This window comes from Erinaceus europaeus, chromosome 3 (assembly GCF_950295315.1).
Source record: "Erinaceus europaeus chromosome 3, mEriEur2.1, whole genome shotgun sequence".
Lineage (NCBI taxonomy): Eukaryota > Metazoa > Chordata > Mammalia > Eulipotyphla > Erinaceidae > Erinaceus > Erinaceus europaeus.
The window spans coordinates 58,517,028-58,544,667 of record NC_080164.1 but is presented as its reverse complement, the minus strand read 5'-3'; the positions used below and the strand labels follow the sequence as shown (position 1 = coordinate 58,544,667).

The 27,640-nt window shown below is 37.1% G+C and overlaps 1 long non-coding RNA gene across 1 annotated transcript in view; it reads left to right on the top strand.

Moving 5' to 3' along the window:
• The window catches only part of LOC132537666 (uncharacterized), a 315,011-nt gene extending 304,684 nt beyond the window's left edge, over positions 1-10,327 (top strand). The window contains exon 3 of the long non-coding RNA XR_009549130.1: positions 10,146-10,327. This is a non-coding gene — a long non-coding RNA (uncharacterized LOC132537666). The remainder of the gene's footprint in view (positions 1-10,145) is intronic.
• Positions 10,328-27,640: the final 17,313 nt, after the last annotated feature.

Here is a 27,640-nt window from a genome sequence, read left to right as displayed (position 1 = left end):
GCCTAGAAAGCTGATTTTTATACAGCCTGACTAGTGACATATCTCCTGTGTGGCAGAAATAAGTTTTGCATAACTTTTAAGAGCCTAGGCTGACCTATTTAACGGATACCCAGTGCTACATAATGTATTTAGGTCAAGTATTGTGTTTGAGCTCCTCATCACTCTTGTACTCATCTTGCTTTCCGTGAAAACCTCAGGTATATCACAGATACAAATATAGGCCAAGGGATGTTGCCAGATATAAAAATGTAATAAATCTCTACATAACATAATTATCATGTCACCCAATCCTACTTCTGAAGTTAAAAAGGAATCCAAGATTTCAGTAACCTTACATTCTCTGCTGGCTTTACTTTAAGATATTCACAATTCTACTATTGACACAGTGATATAACTGCGAACCTGGGATATATCAGTGGAGTTAAAATACTTTCGAGTGTTGTTACTATTTGGAATAATTCTCTTTAAAAGTAAAAGAAAATTATTTCTTTTCTAGGATTTAATAAAAACATCTTGAAAAGGCAAATGCTTAAGATTTGACATATGTCTCTCAAGTTGTTTGTGTTTTTGTATTTTCTGGGAGACATTCCTGGGGTAAAGGTTGGTGTCTGAATACAGGTAGTGTCATTATCCTAATATAGTGGAAAGAGGAATTCATTCCATCTTAAAATACCTTTTTGCTTCTAAGGATCTTAAATGGGTTAAAAGTAAGTATAAATTTGAATTAAGAGATTGAGAAAATGAAACTAAAAAATAATTCTGAGCTAGTTTTTAACATGCATTGTCAAATACATTTATTCCCTTGTCAAAATAGAGAACATTTTAAAATAATAGCTGTTAATGATATCCTCCTTTTATTTTTGCTCTCATGTCCCACTTCCTTTCCTTTAAGATACTGAAGCAAGTATCTTGAGCTGCAGGTCAACCCACATCTGGAAGGGACAGAGAAAAAAAAACCTCTAATTTAATTCTTCAGCTTTGATTTGTAATATACTGTTATTCCCATATTATTGCTTACAAACTAAGATCCACTGCATAAGAGCATAAATCCATCAAATAATCATAGAAATCAACTCTCCTGACTTGTCAGGCAGTTCTATCTTGGCTGCAATACCCAGACTGTAAAATCAGTGGGTCTCAACCCTGGCTGCACATTAAAGTCACCAGGGGAGCTTTTGAAAAAATACCAGTGCCTGAGCCCCACCCCAGCCCATTAAGTCAGCATCTCTGGGGATGGGGCCAGGGCAAGGATTTTTTTTTTTTTAAAGCTCCCCAGGTGATTCTAATTGTGCAGTAAGAATTGAGAACTACTGTTTAAAATCAAACAACTTACAAGTTTGTCCTCAGTCTATAGGAATTAACTTTTCTGCATTCACATCTCTAGTTCCAAATTAACTACTCTTCCACAAATGAAAATTAATTATACACATAAAGAGAAAGAGATTGGGCAGGGGTAAATAGCATAATGATTATGCAAAAAGACTCTCATGCCTGAGGCTCCAAAATCCCAGTTTCCATCCCCTGCACCACCATAAATTAGTGCTGAGCAGTAATCTGGTAAAAAAAAAAGGTAAATAAAAAAAAACCAGGAAATCAAAGAAAAGTAATTGAGAGAGACAGACAGACAGGCATTATATTTCGAAATTCCTTTCTCTAACATTCTTACATGGAGAATAAGGCACATGTCCCAGATGGCTTGAGAACAGAAACTCTGAACAAGGATTATGGATATGAAGGCCATGACAGCACTGGGTGTGTCTGTATTGGGGGAAATTACAGGCCAAGTTTGTTCCCCACATGCTTAAAGTTTTGACATGTAGAATCTCAACAAAGAACTGAGGAGAAAACATGGTTTTCAGTAATTTTAAACTTTATTCAGGAAAATTGAGAACATCCACATATTAGAGAGTGGGAGAGGGGAGGGGAGGAGGGGAGGGGGGAGAGGGGGAGGAAGGGAGGGAGAGGGAGAGAGAGAGAGAGACAGAGAACAAGTGAGGGAGAGAGGGAGAGGGGGGAAGGGGGAAGGGAGAGGGGGAGAATGAGAGAGAGAGAGAGAGAAGAGTAAGAGAAACACAAGTCTGGCTTATAAACATCCAAGCCCCGCCTTCACCTCCTTTCTAAACCACATCCATACCTGTTACCACTCCCATCCATTTCCTTGTGTAACAATTTCCTTCCCCAGGCACACAGGTGTGCTTGAGAAATTTGAGTTCTGGCTTGGTGCAGCAGTTGTCTGTATTCCATTAGGTACTTCCTGTCATTTCTAACCTAAACACAACCCCTGCTATTGGTTCAGAAAAGGAAAGGTGAGACAGACATAAATATACAAAGCCAGGCAAGTTACTTAACCTCTTTCTTCCATCTTCTTCATCTATACAATGGTAATAGTAATAGGGTTGATATGAGAGTTAAATTAAAAGTTCAACATATTAACATGTCAAAGGAGTGAAGTGTTTAAGATAAAGAAGGATTATAATCCCTGCTTTAGTCCAAATAACAAAGTAGCAATTTTGTTTCTCATTACCTTTGTCATATGTACCAAAGAAATAGATAAAATGGATGCCAGCAAGATAGCACACTTGGATAGTGCTCTTGCTTTTTATGCTAAGGACCTGGGTTCATGGCTGACACCCCCCACCTCTCTCTCTCTCTCTTACACACACACACACACACACACACACACACACACACACTAGCAACACTACAATAGAGGAAATTTTTGATGTGTTATATTTCTCTCTATCACTGTGTCTCCTGAAAAAGTCCACCTGATAACAGAGTAAATAAAATAAAATAAAATAATCAAAATGCTTATCAGCAGGGATATGACAGATCTTTAAACCTTCATCACTTTCCCCCTCCTACTACTATTTTCCCTAAATTTTTATAAGGTGAACATAACTCATTGTTGTATTTGACCTATTTATGGTAGAAGATCCTTTTTGAGGATAGGGCATTGATCCAAGATCCTAAATGTATGAATAGTGGCTGTGCCATAGTGAATGAGTAATTCCATATGAGGTGTGGTTAGTGCACTTCAAACAATTCCACCCACTGCTCTGGCATAATTTACTTTTGTTTTATAAACCTCTACATGTTTTTTTAGCCACCTGCTGGAAAGAAAATATGCATTTACACTTTGCTTTTTTTTCCTTAAATATTTTGTCTTGTTATTTTTAATGTAGATACCATTATCAACTCCAACCATTAACAATTTATCACTTGAATGTTTACTAACTAACAATTTATCATTTCCTTTTGTTGAACTTACTGGCACTTGTGAAATTAAATAAATATAGCAAATTTTATTGACCTTTGTTAATAATTTGGTATGTGAACTTCAGCTTCCCCAATGTCTATTTCTAATATCCTGGTATGAACTTCACACTGCTAGATTGATAGATTAAAAAAAAAGAGCATTAAAATGGGGCTGAGAGGTATATCTGTAGGTGGGGCATATGCCTTGCCATGTGGACAGTTCAGGTCTGAGCCACAACAGCACATGGGTGGTGTTAATGGTACCTGCTGTGATGTCTCTCCTTTTCTCCTTTTTGCAGTGTTTCAGCTATGTGAGAGGAGGAGGAACATTAAAATAACATACTTTAAAAAGTATCATCATTATTATTATTTGTGTTGTGATATTGCTATTCTCCACCAGGATTTTTGCATGTGGATGATTTCACTTGTGTGCCCGTACAACTCCTTCTATATAATTTTTAGATAGTGAAAGACAGAGAAGAAGCTAGACAAAGAGAGAAGAATCACTGAAAGACTGTACCATCATTCACACAAATCTTCTTGCTTGCATGATTCTCCCATGTGGTGTCTGGGAGCTTGAACCTGGGTTCTCAGTCATTGTAAAGTATGCACTCTTCTGGGTGAGCTATCTCCCAACCCACTATATTATTTGCCTTTAAGGAAAAGCATTGTATTTCTTTTATTATCTTACCAATTTTTTCTGCAAATAGAGGTTCTTCAAATAATGTAATCTGATGATTTATACTAATTCTGTACTTTAAAAGCTTATAACTGGGAGTAGGGTTGTGTTTAAGTCACATGGGTAATTTACTATTTTAATTCTGTAACATTTAAAGGTATTTTAAGATTATTTTAAAAGTGTTTGTTTTATTTATGCCATATGATCTAGGGAGCATTTTGTATGAAAGAAAGAATGAAGGCAGAATAAAAGTGATTGAACTGAGAGGCTTAGACATACATGTTCATGCTCTATCAGCTGAGCTATTTCTGCAAGCTGCTGAGTATGTTTCAAATACATGGTTTACTTTTGTTTATATGTAGCTCTACCAATAATCCAACATAAGACTCCCTACTCAACCCCCCTCAAAAAAATAAATAAATAAAACAAAGAAAAAACCCAGAATAACCAACCTGCTTGTAGAGGGGGAAAGTCATTTCATGTGTTCTCGTCTCTTTGTCCATTCCCAGTACTGCATTGGAGCTTTCATTTTGATTAATGGTCTTTCTTAGGAAGTGGGAAGCAGAGACTAAGATGCTAAACTTTTTCTAAAGTGTGTGTTAAATGATTCACAACAGTGTGAATGAATCAATTTCTGTAAGCATTCCCAACCTTTTAAATGTGTAGTCTGCCAAATCTTTGTTGGATTATATTCAAATACATCTCCTTCTCTGTGACACATCTTTTCACACAATCCACAAGTAAGCAAACCCCGTGTATTCATTTTACTTACCCTAGAGGTAGACAATGTTTTGGACAAGCATCTAGTATTAATTTACCTCTACAATTAAATGTATCCAATCTTTTTTCATTTTCATTACTGCTATCACTATTAGGATTCATTTTAGTAGCCTCATATTTGTTTTTAAAAATTGCCAGAAATAGGGAAACTAAGTTTTGGCGCATCTTTCCTGGTGCACAAATATATTGAATAGGGATAATCTTATGTGAAATGGAAGTGAAAATATTTTTAAGTATGTATTCATTACTTTGAGGGGAAATAAATCATAAATAAATATGTAGTATACACTCAGATAATTGTTTATTTAGGGAAAATTTATTGTTTTTAAAAGCATCACTGTAAATGATGAGAGTGCATTCTCAAAACTGACGTGAAAGCCATGCCTAATTTCCAAATGCAATTATCTAATTTAAAAGCCAGGAAATATTACTGGCTATATTTCAAGGACAATCACACCAAGACTCTGGAGTTGCTATTTATTTTGGGGAGAACATTTCACGATTGGCATCATTGTTTTAAAGCAAAAAGTTTAGTGATTTGGACTGTGAAACTTAGCAACAGTTAAGCATGTAATACCTAAAATGATATATTTCTGCATCCAAACCTCTGTCCCTGCTCCTTGCCAAACACTACTTATCCCTGGGTTGTGGAGGTGCTGGGGATCCGTTATCTCTATTCCCTCTGCCCTTACCAAACAAACTCCCCCCCCCCCAGATTATCTCTTCCCTAGGCATTCATATAACTCAATCATATATGCTAGAAAATATGTTTGGGAAATTAGGAACCACATAAAAAGATGGTTCAGGGGGCAGGTGGTAGAGTACTTGGTTGAGTTCACAAGTTACCATATAGAAAGATCTTGGTTCAAGCCCTCAGTCCTCACTTCCTCACTTGGAGGGGATAAGTTTCATGGTGAAGGTATGCGGCAGGTCTCCCCACATCTCTCTCCTCCCCTCTCTACCTCCTTTCTCTTTTGCTCCTTTCCTCTAAATTTCTCTTTGTCCTAGAAGGAAGGAAGGAAGGAAGGAAGGAAGGAAGGAAGGAAGGAAGGAAGGAAGGAAGGAAGGAAGGAAGGAAAAAGGAAGTAAGGAAATGAAAACAAATAGCCACTAGGAATGGTGTAATCATTGTATAGTCACCAATCCCCCATGATAACTCTGGTGGCAAAAAAAAAAAAAAAAAAAAAGAGTCAAAGACTTGTACGGGTTTACTAGAACAGTAGTTACCTAACCTTCCAGCACATTTCATGAATTTCTTTCTCCTCTCTTCGTCACCTGATATATATTCCTTTAATCATTTCATCATGTCAAATGCTTTCTTCTTCATACCTTGAATTTAGAGTCAACAAAATTAGAATTGAGTCCTCATTTGAATACACTCTGCTTGGCAAATTACTTAAACTCTGAATCTCTATATTTATTCACTTATGTAAGAAGATGTTTAGTTCAAATAGGATGTTGTATTTTAAAGCTTTATAAAATTCTTCCTATAGTATCCACTTATAACAAAGTCTACCCCCAGAGATGCCATGCTTTTTCTGTCCTGTGAACCATCCTGTGTCTAACGTGCCAACTACTTGATATTTTTTGAAATTACACTAGAGGCAACATTTCTTTTTGTGCACAGCATCTTTTCAACTAGTCTTCACCCTTCCTAAAGGCAACTACTACTGTTTAACAATCTTTCATAACAATTAACATTGCAGGTATTCTATGCGTCTATATAAGTTAACATACTTATGAATGGTAACTTGTATCTGAACTCTAGAGATATAAAATGAAGAATACTTTGGATGGTTACAGCTGAAAAATACAAGTAAGTTTAAGTTTAGGGTTATAACATAAATGTAGATTCTGGTAATAAATATATGATGACCAGTGATCAAAAAGATTACTGGAAAAAGTGAACATTTTGTGATAGTAAGAGGTCTGTAATAAAAATATATGTAAGAAATGAACAGTCCAGTAACCAACTCACTAGTCAAGGGGTTCATCTCTAAGTTATTTATTTCTCATGTGTCAAGTTCGTTGTTATTGTTGTTTTCATTCTTTGCATACTGGGGTCTCACTGCTTTGGGATGACTTTTTCAGAGAGACAGAGGGAGTGTGAAAGAGAGAGACAGGGAGAAAACTAATAGAGAATGAGAGATGACATATCACCAAAGCTTCCCTTGGTGCCTTACTTAGTACTCCCATGTGATACGCAGGGGACTTGAACCTAGGTTACAGGTATAGCAAGTCAGTCACCTGACCAGAGGAACTACTGTACTGGCCTACTTAATGTATCTAGTTGTAGTCAAGTAAAATATATAACTTTGATTTTGTATATTATATTCCTTTTATAAAACTCAACTGTTTTATTAGAATAGCTAATTGGGACTACATGTCAAAATGATTAAAATGGATAGGTTAATTATGAAAAGGCAATGCTATTTAGGAGTTGTTATTTATTATGTGGCTGGATTTTATTTGTTTAAGTGTATTCCATCATGCCCCAAGAGCTTTTATAGATCAAACTTTTAGCAAGTCTAGCTTTCTTATTTCATTCCATGCACTAGGGATATACAAGTGGCTATCAAACACTACCAGTTGAATCATTTGCTTTTTATTATAAGATGGAAATTTTTCACTATGGCTCTGTTTTCTGCTGCTGGTTAAATAACAGTGACATAAAAGGTAGTAAAGTATTCATTTCAGCACTGTTAAAAATCTGAAATCTGGATTGTGATAAAAATGCAAGTGGACCATTTCTCAATAAACTGAACTTACTCATTCCCTTTACATCCCACCTATAGCTTTAGATATAGGGATGGGGAGAAAAAAGAAATTGTGAGCAGCCTACAGGAATGCCTAATTAGTCTATTTCCACTATTGCTGGCATCTAAGTCTTTTAAAAACTATTCATATTTTATCTGTATTTTTCAGCTTAGGCCTAGGAGATGAGAAAAGATAGGAGATTTTGAATGTTATAGACAGGGAAGCGTTTCTGTCAAACACATTATTGAAGCTGGAAAAATGAAATTGAAATAAAAACACCTGCTACTTTGGCTCATTTAAAAATAAATGTTCTTTACTTGCTGACAGAAAATACTGTATTTTCAGAGAAAAGAAAGTGCTAATCTAAATTAGAGAAAATGTAATGAATCACTATACAATGGTATGAAATCAGAAGTATTTTAAATTGGGCATTTCAGTTTATGCAGGTTTAGATGTTTTGTATAAAAATAGTTTTACTCGTCAGGTGGTGAATATTTCTCACAAATTATAGTAGATAAAATCATCTTGTCACTAAAGATTTTTTTATTGACATCTTTAGCTTGTCTTCATGCCAGTAATTAAGTTGCTAATTATGTGTTTCTGTTACTTTGGTCATGCTTTTATTACATAATTGCTTCAAGTTTTGCTAAAATCACTAGCAATATTTATTTAACCTTTTATGCATTAGATAAAATTTAATATATAAAGGCTTTGGAACAAGATTGTTGACTCTGTTTTGATTAGCAAAATCAAAGGAATGCTAACCTTTCTTGTAGTTACCAGGGTGAATCATACTTTCAATAAGAGAGCTAATAATTATCAATTTCAGCAATAGCAATCATTGAGAAACCAACTGAAATAGGAGAGAAAAAATACAAAGAAACTTTTCAGAAACTCATGTGCCAAAGAATGTGACGATTTTCTATTGCAAAAAACTAACCATGTTTTATGTACACACAAATACTTATGTTGAAAAATAATAAAATGATTCTCTTAAAGTAATTTGAAATATGAAATTAACAATTTAATACTTAGGATGTTCCGATATTAAAGTGGTGTGTGTGTGTGTGTGTGTGTGTGTGTGTGTGTGTGTATGATTAAGGTGTGGATAATTCAGTTACCAAGATTTTCCCTCCCCCTTTGAATGTAGGCATGACTTTTGTGAGTGTTTCCATATATTTATGACTTTTTTCTGATTTGTTTATTTTATGCAAACCATAGGAGACATTTTTCTCACTGAAGATTACCTCTTTATTTTATTTTGAAATATTTGTATATTTATTTCATTAAATGAGATAATGCTTTTTCTTATTAACATAATTTCCAGTACATTAAACATATTTCTCCATAGACAGAAGAGAGGAATCAAATTAAATGACAGCTAAATCACTTGCAGCAATTTCAACTGTTAAAAGAAATAAGTGTCTCTGTTTTCTTTGTGATCACAAGATGTGCTGTAAAGGGAAATGAAATACTAAAGGAGGAAGGGAAAACATAAAGAAATAATGACTGACTTATTGCAGTAATACCATTGAGAAAAGAAAAATTCACTACAAATAAAAGAGAAAGTAATATAGTGGATTTGAAAGTTACCAAAATTCATTTTTTATTGATGAGTTCAGTGGAAGCCTAATACTAAGTAAACTAATGAAAAAAAATCAATGCCATAAACTATGAATGATGAAAGTTGAAATAAATACTTTGCCTATAGATGAGCATTATTCTAAGTGTCTTTAATTTTTTAATAATTCATATCTTTTATGTTTATAAAAAGGAGGAATTATTGCTTGGTGGACTCAGAAATATGTAAGAAATATCTGCTAGGATCTTATATTAAGAAATAAGTTCAAATGATATGGTGACCTTATTATGATCTTAAGGTTTTTGAGAGAAGTGCACTAGAGGGTGATGAACCTTACTTTTAACATGGTACTAATACATAATGTCAGTGTGTGAATAACACATATTTACATTATTAAGGATAAACTGATTACCAAAGAGACAGTGTTTGGACCAGAGAAAGGTCAAAACACACACACACACACACATATATATATTGATATTATGTGTGTATATATGTACGTAGTGTGCTAGTGAATTTTCTAGTGAATGGTGATGGTATTTTGTGACAAAATTCAATATTATAGCACAGTTATGTATATATATTTGCACATTGTGTACTTGTGTGCCTGTATTTTTATGATGATTAGATTGTAAATGTGCTCAGAGCATACAGGTTTCCTGGATCTGTATATTTGCAGGTGGATGTGTCCACTCATTTTTCCCTTTTTACACATAGCTGAAAATGGCTAGTTAATTTAATCAGTTCAATCAGAAGAGAATCAATTCATTATGAGCAAAAAAAAAAAATCACTTAAGACACTTTTACAGAATTGGTTCTGACTGAATTAACTCCCTGATACAGTTGATCACAAACTCCCACCTCTTATTTCTGTCCCTTGATCAGGTTGCTTCCTAACTCTCTCTTTCTCTTGCCTCCCACTTCCTCATACCTTTGGTGTCCTTTCCTAGTCCCTCCAACATAAAAAGAAGCTTTTTCTATTCACCCTTCTCTTTCATTTATGCTCTGCTCTCCTCTTCTCCCAGACACATAGCATACCCTGCAGCACTGGAAAACATGTCCTAAAGCTACCTTTTTTCTTAATTACAGAAATCTGAAGCTATTAAGCTGCCCAAAAACACCTGACTGCCAGTCTAGAACGTGACTCTAAGGTAATAATTGTGATTTTTTTTTCCATTTTTAGAGATTTTTCAAAATTTCCATTGTTCTCAATCAGTGTAAACTTTTGGACCATTTATGGAATGATTTTTTTTCTCAGTATAACACCTATATGAGAGACTGTGGGAGTTGCAAGGTACACAAACCTGACTGGGGCAGGGGAGGCTGGGCAGGGCAGGGCTTGCATGCAAGGTGTGTGTGTGTGTGTGTGTGTGTGTGTGTGTGTGTGTGTGCTGTTAATGTTTAGGCATCCTTTTGTGTGCACTGTTTAGAAATGTTCCCTCTTATCTTTCATTCAGAATGCAGATGGTAAGGTAAAAGTGCAGGTCACATGCCAGAGATTTTGAATTATGCATTAGCTGATAATGCCCCAGAATGCAGGCTTATATCAATAAATAACTAGGCTGGTGGGAAAAAGGAGGTCACTTTACCTGTGTGGAGGGCACCACATGGGGAGAAAACCAGGGGGAACCAAGGTGATGGGTGAAAGGGAGTTCATGTACTTTTAACTTATTCTGATGAAGAAGCACAAGAGTAAGTTGATATTGAAATTATTGTCTAGGGCTTATTTGCTTTTAAATTGATTTAGTCAATGTAATAAGACTATCTGTGATGTAGGCCCCAGGTATTCATGGTTGCATTTGTAGCAGGGTTAATCTTTCTAACCTTTACATAGAAATTCTGTCCAGGGGGTAAATTTCATTGAAACCTTTAAGGAGACCTGTAAACATTTTTAAAAGGTAAGTTTTTTGATGACAACATTTGGCAAAATACTGAGCAGAACATTCAGGGATTTTGTTTCACCAGTATCCTTTCCTGGTTAATATGTTGCTGAAAAGCAGAAGTTAAGCTAGTAGAAGAAGCAGAAGGATTAAAAGAATGCTAGGAATTCTCTCCTTGGCCTGTGATGTAGCACTTCACAGGACTGATAAAAACTGATTCTTTAATCTTTGCATTGCTTCTCCTGCTTTAGTAAAATGTACCAATGAGTATGACAATTTTCTCGTCTATAAAATTAGCCATGCTATATATATTCACACATATTCATACATACACATATTCCCCTAAAGCACATGGAGTAATTAAAAATATTTATTTATATCTCTCAAGGTAATTGCAAGTGGGGATAGGGACACTAGAAAATGAGCAACTCACTCTTCCTCTTTTTCCTCAACTAAAATTTGCGTGTGCATTTCATCTTTTTCATGGTTTTAGGTAGCAGTTTGTAGGTTTTGGTTCTGCATTCAGAAGCTTGAGTTTAAGATAGCAGCAGTGAATGCATTTGTTAAGGCCAATTCTTATATGCATGCATGCATGTACACACCAACAAATTAAAAATGAATCTGGGAAAACACCCTTCTCCTTAGAGAGTCATATCAAGCAGTGTTTAAATTAAATAATTTGCAGAGTGTGGGGAATAAGGCTTTTGTTGCAGTATCTGGAGGTTATCGTCCCTTGAGAAATTCCTGCCATTTAGTCCAATCTGGTGCATGCCAATGAGACACTCTCTCATGCATACTCACAGTAGTAGATAGATTTTATTCTACACCTAAATTATATTTATTTCTTTGTGTTATCTGCTATTTTGGGTTCCCATAGAGGGAGGAGAAAAGAGACAAACCTTTTATGAAAGGTTGAGGTCATTAAGATCCAAATAAAAGCAAGGAGAGGATGATATTAGTGAGCAGGAATGAGGGAAAGCTGACACCTCCCAGTTTAGAGCTGGTTATCCACAGCTCCTGTGGGAGTATGACTGAGTAAAGTGTGTTCCTGCTCAGGTTAGTGCTTGATTTTGCTCCCAACTCACTGACGGATGGCAGAAAAGAAGACATTGCTGTGATGAGGTAATCTGAGTAGGTAAACCACAAATAACTGAAATTAGTTTGCTTCTTGCTCCTTGTTCTGATATCTAATCCAAATTAGCTGTTAAGAAGTTTTCCTCATGCTTTGTCTCTACTTAATTTGTCTCTCTATAGTTAGATGTCTTCTTAGCCTAGTCAGCGCATCCATCCACCTGTGGAGAAGACAAGGCTTGTCACAATAGAGTGGGGGAGAGGGAAGGCAGTAAATGAAATGTTACTAGAAGGAGAGATTAAAAAGAAAGAAAAAATCTGTTTATTTATGTAGAGAGAATTTAAGAAGGGCCTGGCTATACATATTGCGATATTTTTAAGGGAGAGAGAACTGTCCTTTTCTACAGAACTACATTAACTTTTGTATCCTTTATATACCCACTTTATTTTTATTTTATTTAAAAATAATTAGAGCTTGGGCTGGGAGATAACTCCATTTGTCAGAGCACCATCTCACATGTCAGAAGGCCCAGAGCCCTCAGCTTTAATCTCTGGTACAACCTTATGCTAGAGCTGAGTAGTTCCCTCTCTCTCTCTCTCCCTCTCCCTCTCCCTCTCCCCCCCTCTCCTCAATTAATAAATTGAGACTCAAAAATAAAAGATTTATCCATTTGCTTTATGAGAGTGGGACAAACACACAGTCATATGGGGGGTTAGGATAAAGCGTGGGGCCTGGTACAGGCAAGTCTGTCTACTCCTGTCTTCCATGCTGCCCCCAACCCTACCCTGTTAGGCACCTACTTTAATCTTTTACTTTAAATTTTTCTTGCCAATTCTAGTCTGTATAGAAGCCATGAGTTAGAACAAAATTCCCAGTGATTTCAACATTCTAGCTCTCTATTTATTGACGAAAATATTGATGTATTGCTTTGCTGGGGTTACCATCTTAAAAAGCTTTGTGGTGGCTTAAACCACAGAGACTTGTTTTCTTTTTTTTTCTTTTTTAATTCTTTTAAAAAAATATTTATTTATTTATTCCCTTTTGTTGCCCTTGTTGTTTTATTGTTGTAGTTATTCTTATTGTCGTCGTTGTTGGATAGGACAGAGAGAAATGGAGAGAGGAGGGAAAGGCAGAGAGGGGGAGAGAAAGAGAGACACCTGCAGACCGCTTCACAGAAGCGACTTCCCTGCAGGTGGGGAGCCGCCAGGGCTCAAACCGGGATTCTTAACGCAGGTCCTAGCTTTGCGCCACGTGCACTTAACCAGCTGCGCTACTGCTGGACTCCCAGAGACTTGCTTTCTAACAGTACAAGAGGTTGGAAATTAGAGATCAAAATGTCAGCAGGATTGGTAAATTCTAGAGAACATTGTTGTTCCTTGACATTTCATGAAAACCGATTTAGCTCTCCTGTTTTTGGCTTCCAGATTCTGAATCTGCTGCAATGACACTTACACTTGCTAAATATCCTATACTCATAGTGATATTTAAATTAACTGCACATGGGGCAGCTCTAATCCAAACTCAACACTTCTGAATATGTGTTTAATTGTTTACACAATAACCTCTGGGCTGTTTTCTTAGAAATCCCATGACTGATTCCCCACCACTTCTCTTCTTGCACCTCCTCTTATTTTCTGTTTTGTTTGGGATCTATCACAGAGCTTTTCAGGTTATTAAGCTCTTAGAAAAGAAAAACATGATTGCAGTTTATATGTGATTGCCTTCTTTCCTGTACCCAAAGCTGAAAAGGAAGGGCCAGATGTGTGTGTTTTAAAAAGAACCTTGAATTAATCTACATAGCTTTGAACAATTTTGTCTTCATACCATCATGTCTTCCTGACATGGTGTTGTGCACACCAAACGTTTGTCTACTTAACAATGAGACACTTATTTTTGTATTCCAGGATCTATTGATATTTGCTTAAAAATGCACTTTCCTCTTGAATGAATAGGATCCATTGTCCCTCATCTACACAATAGTTCTATACTGAACCATTTTGCCTTTTGCTCCTTATATATTTCTTATTTTGAAGATCAAATTATGGGTGAACTGTTATATCCCCTGATGGCTACTAAAGAAGTACTCACTGGAGAAAAGCTATATAATATAAACATGTGACTTGTATTGCATCTACATATTCTATGTTTTGGAGGCTTAAGAAACTTAGAGTTTTTTGTAGTCACAGCATATAATCCTGGCTAAGTTTCTCTTTCTACAAAAATAACTAGAAGTATGAGAATTGTTATGGGGTGAGGGGTGGAGCTCTTTCATAATTATGATTCATCTACAACTAGAGCATTTTATTAATTACACATTGTAATCACATGGATAGTCACAAAACCAATCGTGCAAATCTGTATTTAGAGATTGTAGACAGAAGACTTAACGTAAACATAGAAATGTTAAACCTATTCAACTGTAACCTGCAAAGAAGATAACAAGAAGAATTCTGTTCTCTGTATGATTTGTGAAGAATGCTAAGTAAATATTCATCATTAATATATAATAACTGTTGCTTTTGGCAGTTCACTTTTCATTTAATTTGATAATGTGTCCAGTAAATGAAGTGGTACAGGCTACAGTGTTTTACCAACACAATTGCATATTTTCAATCATTGTTAAATGAAGGCAGCTCAAGGCAAAGCTTTAACCCCCACTAGTTTTGTGTGTGATAAAAAGAGAAGGCGCTATCAATCTTTATTGTCTGTCTCGCTTACTGTAATTGCATTCAATAGTCCACTGATTCTGTTGTCTGTGCTAATGTCAGGAACAGAGGAGAGCCAGATGCTCAGACTTGATCATATGCATCCAGTGGCCACTTTGATAAGTTGGCAGCAAGTCTCTGGGTTTGATGATAAATTGTTAACGCTATAGATTATGAACAGCTGAACACTGCAAGTGTACATGGAGGAAACTTCTTACCTTGTTTTAAATCTGGCATCATGATGCTAGCTAAAGGGCATGTCATGTATTATTCAAATGCATCTTGCACTGGAAATGTGCCAATGACTCATTGTATCCCTATGAATAGTAAAAGCAACAACAACAACAAAAATCCACAGTGATTTGAACATGACATTAATAGTCCTAGGATTATGAAAAGCATTTTGAAATACTGTTTAATAGTTTTGATTATCTAATTCAACTAGAAGAAAGCTTCTGAGTTGTATTCACGTTTAATCCATATTAAATCATCTCTTCCTGTTTTTTTTTCTGTTATATTAGCCAATAATGAGAATGTTTTCTAAAAACAAGCTGGTTTTCCATTAGTTAAAACCCATGACAATTTGCTTGTGAAGGGAAATAAATTGGAACTGGGGGGTAAGAAATGTGCTGTAATTTTTGCCAAGAATTTTTTTTTCACATAGATGCTGTTTTAGAGAGTAATAGGACATAGGTAATATGTACAGAAGATACAATTGGTCTTATTTCTAGTGAATATATGTGACAACTGTAAAAGTTCAGGTCATGCTTCTTGAATAATTATGCTTCTATTAGGGTTTTAAAAAGTTGAGGTGATCATGAACTCTCTAACAGTTGCATAGTACAGAATGTTGTGTTGTTGATCACAGTTTAATTCTAAATATAACCAAATGAATATTTCCTTACCATTGAAGGAACTTCTCTTGAAGGCACTGATAATTAGATGATTTAATTTCCCTAAAATAAACTCATGCAAGAAGTACTGTTGGGCTTAAGGACTGGAACAGCAACAGGAAAAGTATACTATCTAATTGGTTTCTTCCCTTTTATTTGATAATAACTTTTTGTAATTCTTTATGTATTTTTTTTTTGCCCATGCTGCTAGGAAACTCAAAAATTCAATCAATTGATTTCTCAGTTATGATGATCTCTTCTATTTCTCCTTTATCTTATTCCTCCTTATCTTCTTATTGTTTCTTATTGGTGGGTTGGATTTTTATGGCAAATGGATAGCTGAAGAAAGATGGCAGAGCACAAATTTTGAAGTTTTTTTTTTGTACTTGTATTTGCTATCATCAGGGCTTAATTGCTCCAGACTGACTTTTAGATAAAAATAAAATAGCCAGACTGCTCACCTTCTGTACCCCCATAAAGATCTTTGGTTCATACTTCCAGAGGAATAAAGAATAGGGAACCTTCCAATGGAAGGTATGGGATATGTAACTCTGGTGAAGAAAATTGTATGGAATTGTACCTCTCATCCCACAGTCTTGTCGATAATTATTAAATCATTAATAGTAATAATAGTAAAGACAAAAATAGACAATGAAAGCACCACCACACCGAATCTTCCTTCAGTGTGGTAGGGACTGTGCTTGTACGTGGGTTGTGTACATCATAAAGTAACACACTGTCCAAATGAGCTATCTTGACAGCCCCGGACTTTGGAGTTTTTTTTTTTTTTTTAAATTTTTTATTTAAGAAAGGATTAGTGAACAAAAGCATAAGGTAGGAGGGGTACAACTCCACACAATTCCCAACACCCAATCCCCATAACCCACCCCCTCCCATGGTAGCTTTCCCATTCTCTATCCCTCTGGGAGCATGGACCCAGGGTCGTTGAGGGTTGCAGAAGGTAGAAGGTCTGGCTTCTGTAATTGCTTCCCCGCTGAACATGGGCGTTGACTGGTCGGTCCATACCCCCAGTCTGCCTCTCTCTTTCCCTAGTAGGGTGTGACTCTGGGGAAGCTGAGCTCCAGGACACATTGGTGGGGTCTTCAATCCAGGGAAGCCTAGCCAGCATCCTGGTGGCATCTGGAACCTGGTGATTGAAAAGAGAGTTAACATATGAAGCCAAACAATTTGTTGAGCAATCATGGATCCCAAGCTTGGAATAGTGGAGAGGAAGTGTTAGGGAGGTACTCACTGCAAACTCTAGTGTAGTCCTGCTTTCAGGTATATATTTTGCAGTAGTTTATGGATACGTGTGCACATAAGCTCTCTCTCACAGAAACTGGTGTATATCTAGGTTATGGGACTTTGTTGGAAAGTGAACTACCTGAGATGAAATTAGAGTGTACTATTAAAGGAAAGGTCTCACCCGAGTAATGAAGCTGAAGGGTTGTCATTCCACAAGTGAAGTCTCTGGATACATTCTGAGGTGAAGCATGTTGAGGTAGCAATCGTTGCTTTGGTTAGGTTGTGATTGGCAGATGCTATGTTATTTGGTTTGGATTGGGAGATGCATACGGGAAAGTGGGCCCTATCCAAGGGTTCCAGGACTGGGGGAAGTAGGGGCTCTATAGTGAAAATGTGAGGTTCCTGCTGTCTTAGGGTTCAAAAAGACAATCGATAGTTAATATTATCATCACATTATTTGTTAATTGGGTTAACTTTGAAAAGTCCCTTTGTTATGGTTTGCTGTACAGTACCCAGTATCTTGTATATAGCTGTGCTATTGGAAGCTTCTAATCTACTTGGTCTAGGCTTTTGAGAGAGTCCGCATATCAAATACATAGCCTATATATTAAAAAGATTCAGTTTGTCTTTTGAGAAACTTTGAGACATACAATTGATTTCCCCCTCTCATATTAATTAGCTCCTGATTTATATGTCTACATTTTGCTAGAAGTGTACATAAACACCATTCCCACCACCAAAGGACTGTGACCCATCCCTCCCGCCCACTCCCACCCCCCACTGGCCCAGGAAGCTACATGCCTACCCCTCACCACTGGGTTTTTACTTTGGTGCCCTACTTACAATTTGATCAGGTCCTGCTTTTAGTTTCCCTTTCAGATCCTCTTAGTCAGCTTCTGTTGATGAGTGGGATCATCCCATACTCATCTTTATCTTTCTGACTTAGTTCACTTAACATAATTCCTTCTAGCTCTGTCCAAGATGGGTCAGAGAAGGTGGGTTCATTGTTCTTGATAGCTGCATAGTATTCCATTGTGTATATATACCACAGCTTTCTCAGCCACTCATCTGGTGTTGGGCACCTGGGTTGCTTCCAGGTTTTAGCTATTATGAATTGTGCTCCTATGAACATAGGAGTACAGACCTCTTTTTGGTTGGGTGTTATGGAGTCCTTGGGGTATAACCCCAGGAGAGGAATTATTGGGTCATATGGAAGGTCCATGTCTAGCCTTCTGAGAGTTTTCCAGACTGCTCTCCACAGAGGCTGTACCAATTTACATTCCCACCAGCAATGTAAAAGGGTTCCTCTGTCCCCACATCCTCTCCAGCATTTGTTGCTGCTGTCCTTTTTGATGTATGCCATTCTTACAGGAGTGAGGTGGTATCTTAGTGTTGTCTTAATTTGCATTTCTCTGACAATCAGTGACTTAGAGCAGTTTTTCATATGTTTGTTAGCCTTTTGGATCTCCTCTGTGGTGAATGTTTTGTTCATTTCCTCTGCCCATTTTTGGATGGGGTCATTTGCTTTTTTGGTGCTAAGTTTGCTGAGCTCTTTATATATTTTGGTGATTAGTTTCTTGTCTGATGTCTGGCATGTGAAGATCTTCTCCCATTCTGTGAGGGGTCTCTCTGTTTGTTTAATAGTTTCTTTGGATGTGCAGAAGCTTTTCAATTTGATGTAGTCCCATTGGTTTGTTTCTGCTTTGGTCTTCCTTGCAATTTGGTATGATTCATCAAAGATGTCCTTGAGGTGTATGTGGGAAAGTGTTTTACCAATGTTTTCCTCTAAGTATTTGATTGTTTCTGGTCTGACATCTAGGTCTTTGATCCATTTGGAGTTGATTTTTGTTTCTGGTGAGATAAAGTGGTTCAATTTCATTCTTCTGCATGTTTCAACCCAGTTTTCCCAGCACCATTTATTAAAGAGAGCCTCCTTTTTCCATTTAATCCTTTGGGCCCCCTTATCAAAGATTAGATGCCCATAGGTGTTGGGATTTACTTCTGGGCTTTCAATTCTGTTCCACTGGTCTGTATGCCTATTTTTGTTCCCGTACCATGCTGTTTTGATGATGATGGCTTTATAATATAGTTTAAGGTCTGGGAGTGTGATGCCTCCATTTCTGTTTCTTTTCCTTAAGATGGTTTTGGCAATTCTAGGTGTTTTCAGGTTCCAGATAAATGATTGTAGTGTTTGTTCTATTCTCTTAAAGAAGCCTGGTGGAACTTTGATGGGTATTGCATTAAATTTGTATATGGCTCTGGGGAGAATATTCATTTTGATGATATTTATTCTTCCAGTCCATGAGCATGGGATATCTTTCCATTTCTTGGTATCAGTTTCTATCTCCTTGAGTAGCGACTCGTAGTTTCCAGTATACAAGTCTTTCACTTCTTTGGTCAACTTTATTCCTAGGTATTTGATTGATTTTGCTGAAACAGTAAATGGGAGTGATTTCTGGATGTCTTCTTCTTCAGATTTAGTGTTTGCATAAAGAAATGCCACTGATTTTTGTACATTGATTTTGTAGCCTGATACCTTGCTATATTGCCTAACAACTTCCAGTAATTTTCTACTGGATTCTTTAGGTCTTTCTATGTATACTATCATATCATCTGCAAATAGTGAGAGCTTGACTTCTTCCCTTCCAATCTGTATCCCTTTGATTTCTTTCTCTTGCCTGATTGCTATGGCAAGAACTTCCAATACTATGTTGAAGAGTAACGGTGACAGTGGACAGCCCTGTCTAGTCCCCGATCTGAGGGGGAATGCTTTCAGCTTCTCTCCATTGAGTATGATGTTGGCTGTAGGTTTGCTATATATAGACTCCACTATCTTGAGGAATTTCCCATCTATTCCCATTTTCTGTAGAGTTTTGAGCATGAATGGGTGTTGGATTTTGTCAAAGGCTTTCTCTGCATCTATTGAGATAATCATGTGGTTTTTGGCTTTGCTTTTATTGATGTGATGAATGACATTGATTGATTTACGGATGTTGAACCAGCCTTGCATTCCTGGGATGAATCCCACTTGGTCATGATGAACAATCTTTTTGATGTGTTGCTGTATCCGGTTGGCCAAGATCTTGTTTAATATTTTGGCATCTATGTTCATCAGAGATATTGGTCTGTAGTTTTCCTTTTTTGTTCTGTCCCTATCAGCTTTTGGTATCAGGGTGATGTTGGCTTCATAAAAGGTGGAAGGGAGTATTCCTGTTTCTTCAATCTTATGGAATAGCTTAAGAAGTATGGGTATTAACTGTTTCCTGAAAGTTTTGTAGAATTCATTTGTGAAGCCATCTGGTCCAGGACTTTTGTTGTTGGGGAGATTCTTAATAACGGTTTCAATTTCTTTGTCTGTGATTGGTGCATTTAGATTTTGTAGTTCTTCTTGGTTCAGTTTTGGAAGTGCATAGGTTTCTAGGAATTGTTCCATTTCTTCCAGATTCTCTAGCTTGGTGGCATATAGTTCTTTATAGAAGTTTCGCAGAATTCTCTGGATTTCTGTGGTGTCAGTTGTGATATCTCCTGCATCGTTTACAATTCTATTAATTTGAGTCTTCTCTCTTTTTTGTTTGGTGAGTCTGGCTAGGGGTTTGTCAATTTTGTTTAATCTTTCAAAGAACCAACATTTGGCTTCATTGATCTTTTGTATGGTTCTTTTATTTTCGATGTTGTTTATTTCTGCTCTAACTTTAGTGATTTCTGTCCTTCTGGTTCCTTTAGGGTTCCTTTGTTCCTCTTCCTCTAAGTCCTTGAGGTGTGTAGTAAGGTCGTTCATTTGGGCTTCTTCTTGGTGTTTAATATGTGATTGTATAGCTATAAGTTTCCCTCTCAGTACTACTTTCACTGTGTCCCAAATATTTTGATAGGTTGTGTCTTCATTTTCATTAGTTTCCAGGAACATTTGAATTTCCTGTTTGAGTGAGTCTCTGACCCAGTGATTCTTAAGGAGCATGTTCTTTAGTTTCCAAATTCTATGTCTTTTAATAATTTTCCGTTTGCTGTTAAAAGTTAGTTTTACTCCACTGTGGTCTGAGAAGATACTTGGGATGATTTCAATGCTCTTGAATTTATTGATGCTGTCTTTGTGGCCTAACATGTGGTCTATCCTTGAGTATGTGTTGTGTGGATTTGAAAAGAAGGTGTATTCCAGTTTTTTGGGGTGGAGGAGTCTGAAAATGTCCAAGAGGTCTAGTCTGTCAATCTCTTCATTCAATTCTGCTTTGTTGATCTGTCTAAGTGTGAGAGTGGAGTATTGAAGTCTCCCACTATTATTGTATTACTATTGATGTATTTTTGAAATTCTTTCAATAGGTGTTTAATGTATTTAGATGGTCCCTCGTTGGGTGCATAGATGTTAATAATTGTTAAGTCTTCTTGGCTGATTGATCCTCTAATCATTATGTAATGTCCTTGCCTATCTTTTATTACTTTATTTAATTTAAAATCTATCGTGTCTGAGATGAGAATGGCTGTTCCTGGCCTTTTTTGTGGACCGTTAGCCTGTATGATAGTTTTCCATCCTTTCACTTTAAGTCTGTGTTTATCTTGTTGTGACAGATGGGATTCTTGCAAGCAGCATATGGTTGGGTTATGTTTTCTGATCCATCCCCCCACCCTGTGCCTTTTGATGGGTGAGTTTAAGCCATTGACATTTATTGATATTATGGATTTAATGTATTGTAGTGCCATTGTTCTAAAAAACGATTTGTTTACTCTGATATATTACAAGTATTATAGTGATGTTCTTGTTTATAAGAGGTCTTTTAGTACCTCTTTCTGGGCCGGCTTGGTGATAGTTGCCTCCTTTAACTGTTGTTTGTCTAAGAAGGTTTTGATCCCTCCATCTAGCTTGAATGAAAGTCTAGCAGGATATATTATCCTTGGTTGAAACCCTTTTTCATTCAGGGCTCGATAGATATCTTGCCACTCCCTTCTGGCTTTTAGAGTTTGAGTTGAGAAATCTGCAGAAAGTCTTATGGGTTTTCCCCTGTATGTGACTTTTTGTTTCTCTCTTGCAGCCTTTAGGATCCTTTCTTTATCCTTACTTCTTCTCATTGTGACTATGATGTGTCTTGGTGTTTTCAGGTCTGGGTTGATTCTGTTTGGTACTCTCTGGGCCTCTTGCACCTTGATATCCTTTCTGTTATTCAGGTCTGGGAAATTTTCTTGTATTATTTCCTGTAGAATGTTTGCTTCCCCTTCCTCTCTTTCTTCCTCTAGCAGGCCAATTATACGAATGTTACTTCTTTTGAGATCATCCCATATGTCTCTGTTGTTGTTTTCAGTGTCTCTCAATCTCTTTTTAAGCTCTTTCACCTCTTTCTTAGTTTTCTCTAACTCATCCTCTGTCTGACTAATTCTGTTTTCTGCTTCTGTTAGTCTGCTTTCCCTTGCCTCAGCTTCTTTCTTCATTACAGCTATTTCAGCTTTCAGTTCTCTAATTGTCTCAAGATAATCAGTATTTTCCTTGGGGGTCTCAACTGTTGTTTCCCTAATACTGCCATTCCTTTCCTCCAATGTTGTTTTCATTTCTGTGATTAATAAGTTTATTATTGCTTGCATACTTTTCTTATCTATGGTTACTTCTGACTGATTTGTGGTTTCTTCTGGGCTGTTGTCTTCATTCATTGGGGTAGCAGTTTTATTTGTTTTTAATCTACCCATTTTTTTTTATTTATGTGTTTCTCTCTCTTTTTTTTTTTAATGCTCTGTTGTTCCTCAGTTGTTGTGATTTGAGCACAAGTAACACTGTACTAAATACGTTTATGACAATTGCACTTACCAACCTCTGGAATTACAGTAGCAACTGAAGTAAGTATTGAAGGAGTTTAATCGTTACCAGTTAGCCAAAAAATTTCTCCAGTCCGTGAAAAAATATTAACCAAATCCCAGTGAAGAAAGAGAGGATAGCAAGAATAGACAGTTATGCAAATCTACTATCCAGTGTATATTCTAGGGGTAACAAGAGTGTAAAGGGAACTAGAGCAGATATACACACATAGAGAGTCCACTCTGGGTCAGATTTCTTCCCCAAAGTAATTCACAAATTCAGAAAGGCAAAGAAGAAAGAAGTGTATGACAAGATAAAAAAAAAAAAAAATAATAATAATAAAAAAGAGATAGAGAGAGATAAGAGAGAGAAAAGGGAGAAGATAAGAAGAAGGGTTGAAGGGTTGTAATTAAAGAGCAGTGCGAGGAACTTCCCAAATGTGTATCAGTGAGTTTAAAAAAAAACAAAAAATAAACCCTGTTTGGTGGTATGGGGTATCCTGCTAGTAGCTGGTCCCAGGCACTGCTTATGGGGGGGGGGTGGGGGCGGCGGGAAGGATGTATGCTTGAAAATTAAAAGGAAGAAAAAAGAATTTTTTTCCCCTATTCTAATTCTTAACCCAAATTAAGTTATAGACACATCCTTGGTATGACCGCTATGGCCCCTTATTGGCTGGCCTGCTAAAGGCAGAAAATCCTATTGTTTACACGAGATGTGTCCGGAGCTCCAAGGCTAGCCGCTTCTCAGTCCGCCATCTTCTGGGAAACCCCTCCCTCCAGACTTTTTTAAAGGATTTCTCAAAAATGAAAACTAGCTCCAAATCCTTTGATCCAATGAGAGCTATACTCAAGAAGTCTTTGGGTCTGTTCTCAGGGCCGCGGTGGACCCTGCAGACTCCCAAGAGAAAGCCCCCAAGCTAAAGTGCTCTCTCCGGTTCCTCTGCCCGCCTCGCTCTGCAAACGGCGGAGGAGCCGCCTTCCTGGGCGGGCGGAGGACAATGCCCGGCGCACTCGCCTTGCCCGGCACCCTGGGAATTCTGGAGCCCCGCTAGTCCGTGTCACCTTTACTCTAATTCTTAACCCAAATTAAATTGTACTCACTTTTTGGTGTCATCCCTTATTAACTGGCCTGCTAAAGGCAGAAAATCCTACCGTTGCCGACGATGCGGTCAGAGCGCTTGCTGTCAGTGACTTCTCAGTCCGCCATCTTCCTCTCCCCCCCCCCGGACTTTGGAGTTTTATAGGCAGACTTCTAGGCATTTAACTATTATGAGAAAAAGGACCAAATTCTTTTATTATGAACACTGTTGGTTTATATAGATGACATTGGGACTATCACTTAAACCTTTCTTAGAGATATTTCTTTTTAAAAAAGGTCATTATTGGGATGATTTAACAGTATAATGTTTATATAGAAGACACTCATGCCCAAGGCTCCACATTCCCAGGTTCAATCCCCAGCACCACCACAAGTCAGAGCTGAGCAGTACTCAAGTCTCTCTTTATCTCTGTACCATTTTTTTGTATCTCTCTCATTAAAATGAAAAGTCAATATCAAGACACTTTATGAAATTATGATAAAAATAAAATTAATTTGATATAAGCAGTTAATAAATATTGGCAATATTCAGAATAAGTCATTTAAATTTATATAATGTTTGCTAGGACATATTGTAGGTGCAAAGTAAGCTACTGAAAAGGTTCACTGAAAACTTGAGGATATTTTTGGATCTTTGGTCATAGTGCTACTTGGAGTTTCCTCTCACATCAGCACTATTTTCCAGGCTACTTTAGTATCTGTCTCTGCTTGGTCCTGTGTGGTTGAATGCTCTTGGGAGTGACAGTAGACTCCTTGCTCGATTCATCCATAGTCTACCTTGGGAGTCCATTTAATTCAGAGGTTTTGAAGCCTTGCATATGCTGAAGACTGCCAAATTTCTATCCCCTTTCACCTGACACTCATGCCAGAAGGAAGTACCTGAAATTTAGCTTGATTCCTACCCATCCCCCATCTCATCTTCCAGTCATTCCTATTTCAGTCAGTATCAACACTGTCCTGAAGTGCTCATATTCAAAACTTGGTTGTCACCCCTGCTTTCTTTCTTACCTTACTTACCAAGTTGATCCATTAGAAAGTATGCTGGGTTTGGGTCCATGATTGCTCAACAATTTGTTTGGCTTTGTATGTTAACTTTCTTTTCAATCACCACGTTCCAGATGCCATCAGGATGCTAGCCAGGCTTTCCTGGATTGAAGACCCCACCAATGTGTCCTGGAGCTCCGCTTCCCCAGAGACACACCCTACTAGGGAAAGAGAGAGGCAGACTGGGAGCATGGACCGACCAGTCAATGCCCATGTTCAGTGGGGAAGCAATTACAGAAGCCAGACCTTCTACCTTCTGCAACCCTCAATGACCCTGGGTCCATGCTCCCAGAGGGATAGAGAATGGGAAAGCTATCTGGGGAGGGGGTGTGATATGGAGATTGGGTGGTGGGAATTGTGTGCATTTGTACCCCTCCTACCCTATGGTTTTGTTAATTAATCTTTTCTTAAATAAAAAAAATTTAAAAAAAAAAGAAAGTATGCTGGGGAACCTGAGGAGACAGTATGATTGTTATGCTGAGACTTTCATACCTGAAGTTTTGAAGTCCCAGATTCAATCCCCACATTACTATAAACCAGAGCTGAACAGTGCGATGGTTAAAAAAAAAAAAAGATAGTATACTGGGCATATCTGATTTTGTCTGCTTCTATTCACTGCTTTGTTCTCTACTTCAGCTACTATAGCTGAGCCACCTGCCACTTTCTATCCACTACTGCAGCAGTCTCTTCATCTCATATCTCCATAAAGGGATATGCTATACTTAGGACAAAGTCCACACTTTTTGTTATTGTCTGTGACTGTTGAATTTCTATAACTTCTTTACTGTTCTTCAGGCACATAAACATTGTTCTTATTCAGAGCTGTTGCACAGAAATTTTGTCTGCTTGGAACACTCTTTCCTAGACTTTTACAGAAATGGATGTTTCATGTCATTTAAGGTCTCAGCTTAAATTCATCTTACATAGGCTTTCCTGACCCACATTCTCTGTTGTCTTTTATATCAATGTACTTAATTTTCATTAAAATTTATCCTTGTCTAATTATTTTACTTGTGGGTCGATTTTCTGTATTTTGTAACTATCTCATAAGCATCATAAGAACACTGACCCTTTTTATTCCTTTCTCCCCTAGGTGTTATGTTCATCACATTGGCAAGACTGGGTTTAGTATATCCACTGACACCCATTGCTTTGTGATTTTTCACACTAGTGCTCCATTCCATGTGGCTCTATTTCCCCTGTGAAATGGATATTCTATTAGTCTCTGCTCATACTGTTATTCTTGGGGGAAAAAGATAAGATACATGTGAAATATTTATGATAGGTCTAACATTCAGTATTTTCTATTTTCCTTCTCATTTGGAATAATACTTCCATATAGTTGGTATTCAAAAATTATATATTGAATAACATATGAAAAGACATTTTCAATCTTTATTATCAATCTTACCAGTAATTTATAAAAAGATCTTATAATGCATTTTTGACCTCAGCAGAGTAGCTTTTGGTAGAATTTTCTATGTACCACAAAATCCTGTATCACATAATGATGCTTCTGCCAACTACAGCATTAAAAAATATCAGAGGTCCCAACTAGATGTAGTATGTAGCCTAGTAATATAGTAGGCTGTATGGTACCATCTAAGTTTGTGTAATTACATTCTATGATGGTTGCACATTGATTAAATAATCTAAAAATGCATTTCTTAGATTGCATTCCTGCTGTTAGATGGCGCTAGAGTGTAGTTGGCTATATTGTTTTTATGAAGGTAATTTTACATACTCCATTTTCCCTGTCTTTTTAAAATTTATATTATCTTTACTTATTAGATAGAGACAGCCAGAAATCAAGAGGGTAGGGAGAAGTAGTGAGGGAGGGAGAAAGAGAGACACTTGTAGCACTGTTTCACCACTCACAAAGCTTTCCCCCTTACAGGGGAGATATGGGGCTCGAACCTGGTCCTTGTGCATTGTACTGTGTGCTCAAACAGGTGCACCACCACCTGACTCCTTCCCCCCCCTTGTCTTATTGCAGTATACAGAGTGCTCAATAAAATGAGATGGGAGATGCAACGTATGCTTTTGTTGTAGTCTGGGATAGAAAATTTTCATTATATACTAGAGTAATATGAGTTGTGACTTTTTTGGTGGACATCTTCTACGGGAAAGAGATAGTTCTATTCTCATTATAGTTTTTATAAGACAACCATTTTAAATCATTTTTATTTGTGACTTAATATTGATGTATAAAATTATAAGATAATAGGGGTATAATTCCACACTTTTCTACCACCCCAGTTCTATGTCCTCATTTCCTCCACTGGAAATTACAGTACTTCTTCCAAAGTCACAGATTTGGGTGGACTGTTATTTCTGTATCTATCTGTCTATCTATCTATCTATCTATCTATCTATCTATCTATCTATCCCCCCATTTTTTTGTATGGCTATACCTACCTTTCCTTTCTAAGTTACACCTACACCATTTTCCCACTTCTCTCTTCTGATCTTGATTAAATGGAAGGTGAGAGCCTCTTGGTCATCTTCCCCTAACATTTCTCTCCCTCTGAAGGTCTGGACCAGAATTTTTTTGAGGGTGCAGTAGGTGGGAAATCTGAATTATGTAATTGCTTCTTCACTAGACATGGGCTTGGCAGGTTGATATATATATTCCTAGCCTGTTTCTGTCTTTCCCTAGTGGGGTAGGGTTCTGAAGAGGTCTTCTGCCCAGAGAAGAAGGATGGAATCATAGTAGCATCTGCAACTTGGTGACTGAAAGATATTAAGATATAAAGCAAGACAAAAATAATAAAATTAAACAGTAAACAGGAACCAAAAAGTAGAAATAGAGCAGATGAGAATAGGGGTTTTAGGGTGGAGAAATGCTAGGATGTCTATTTTAGGTATGTTACT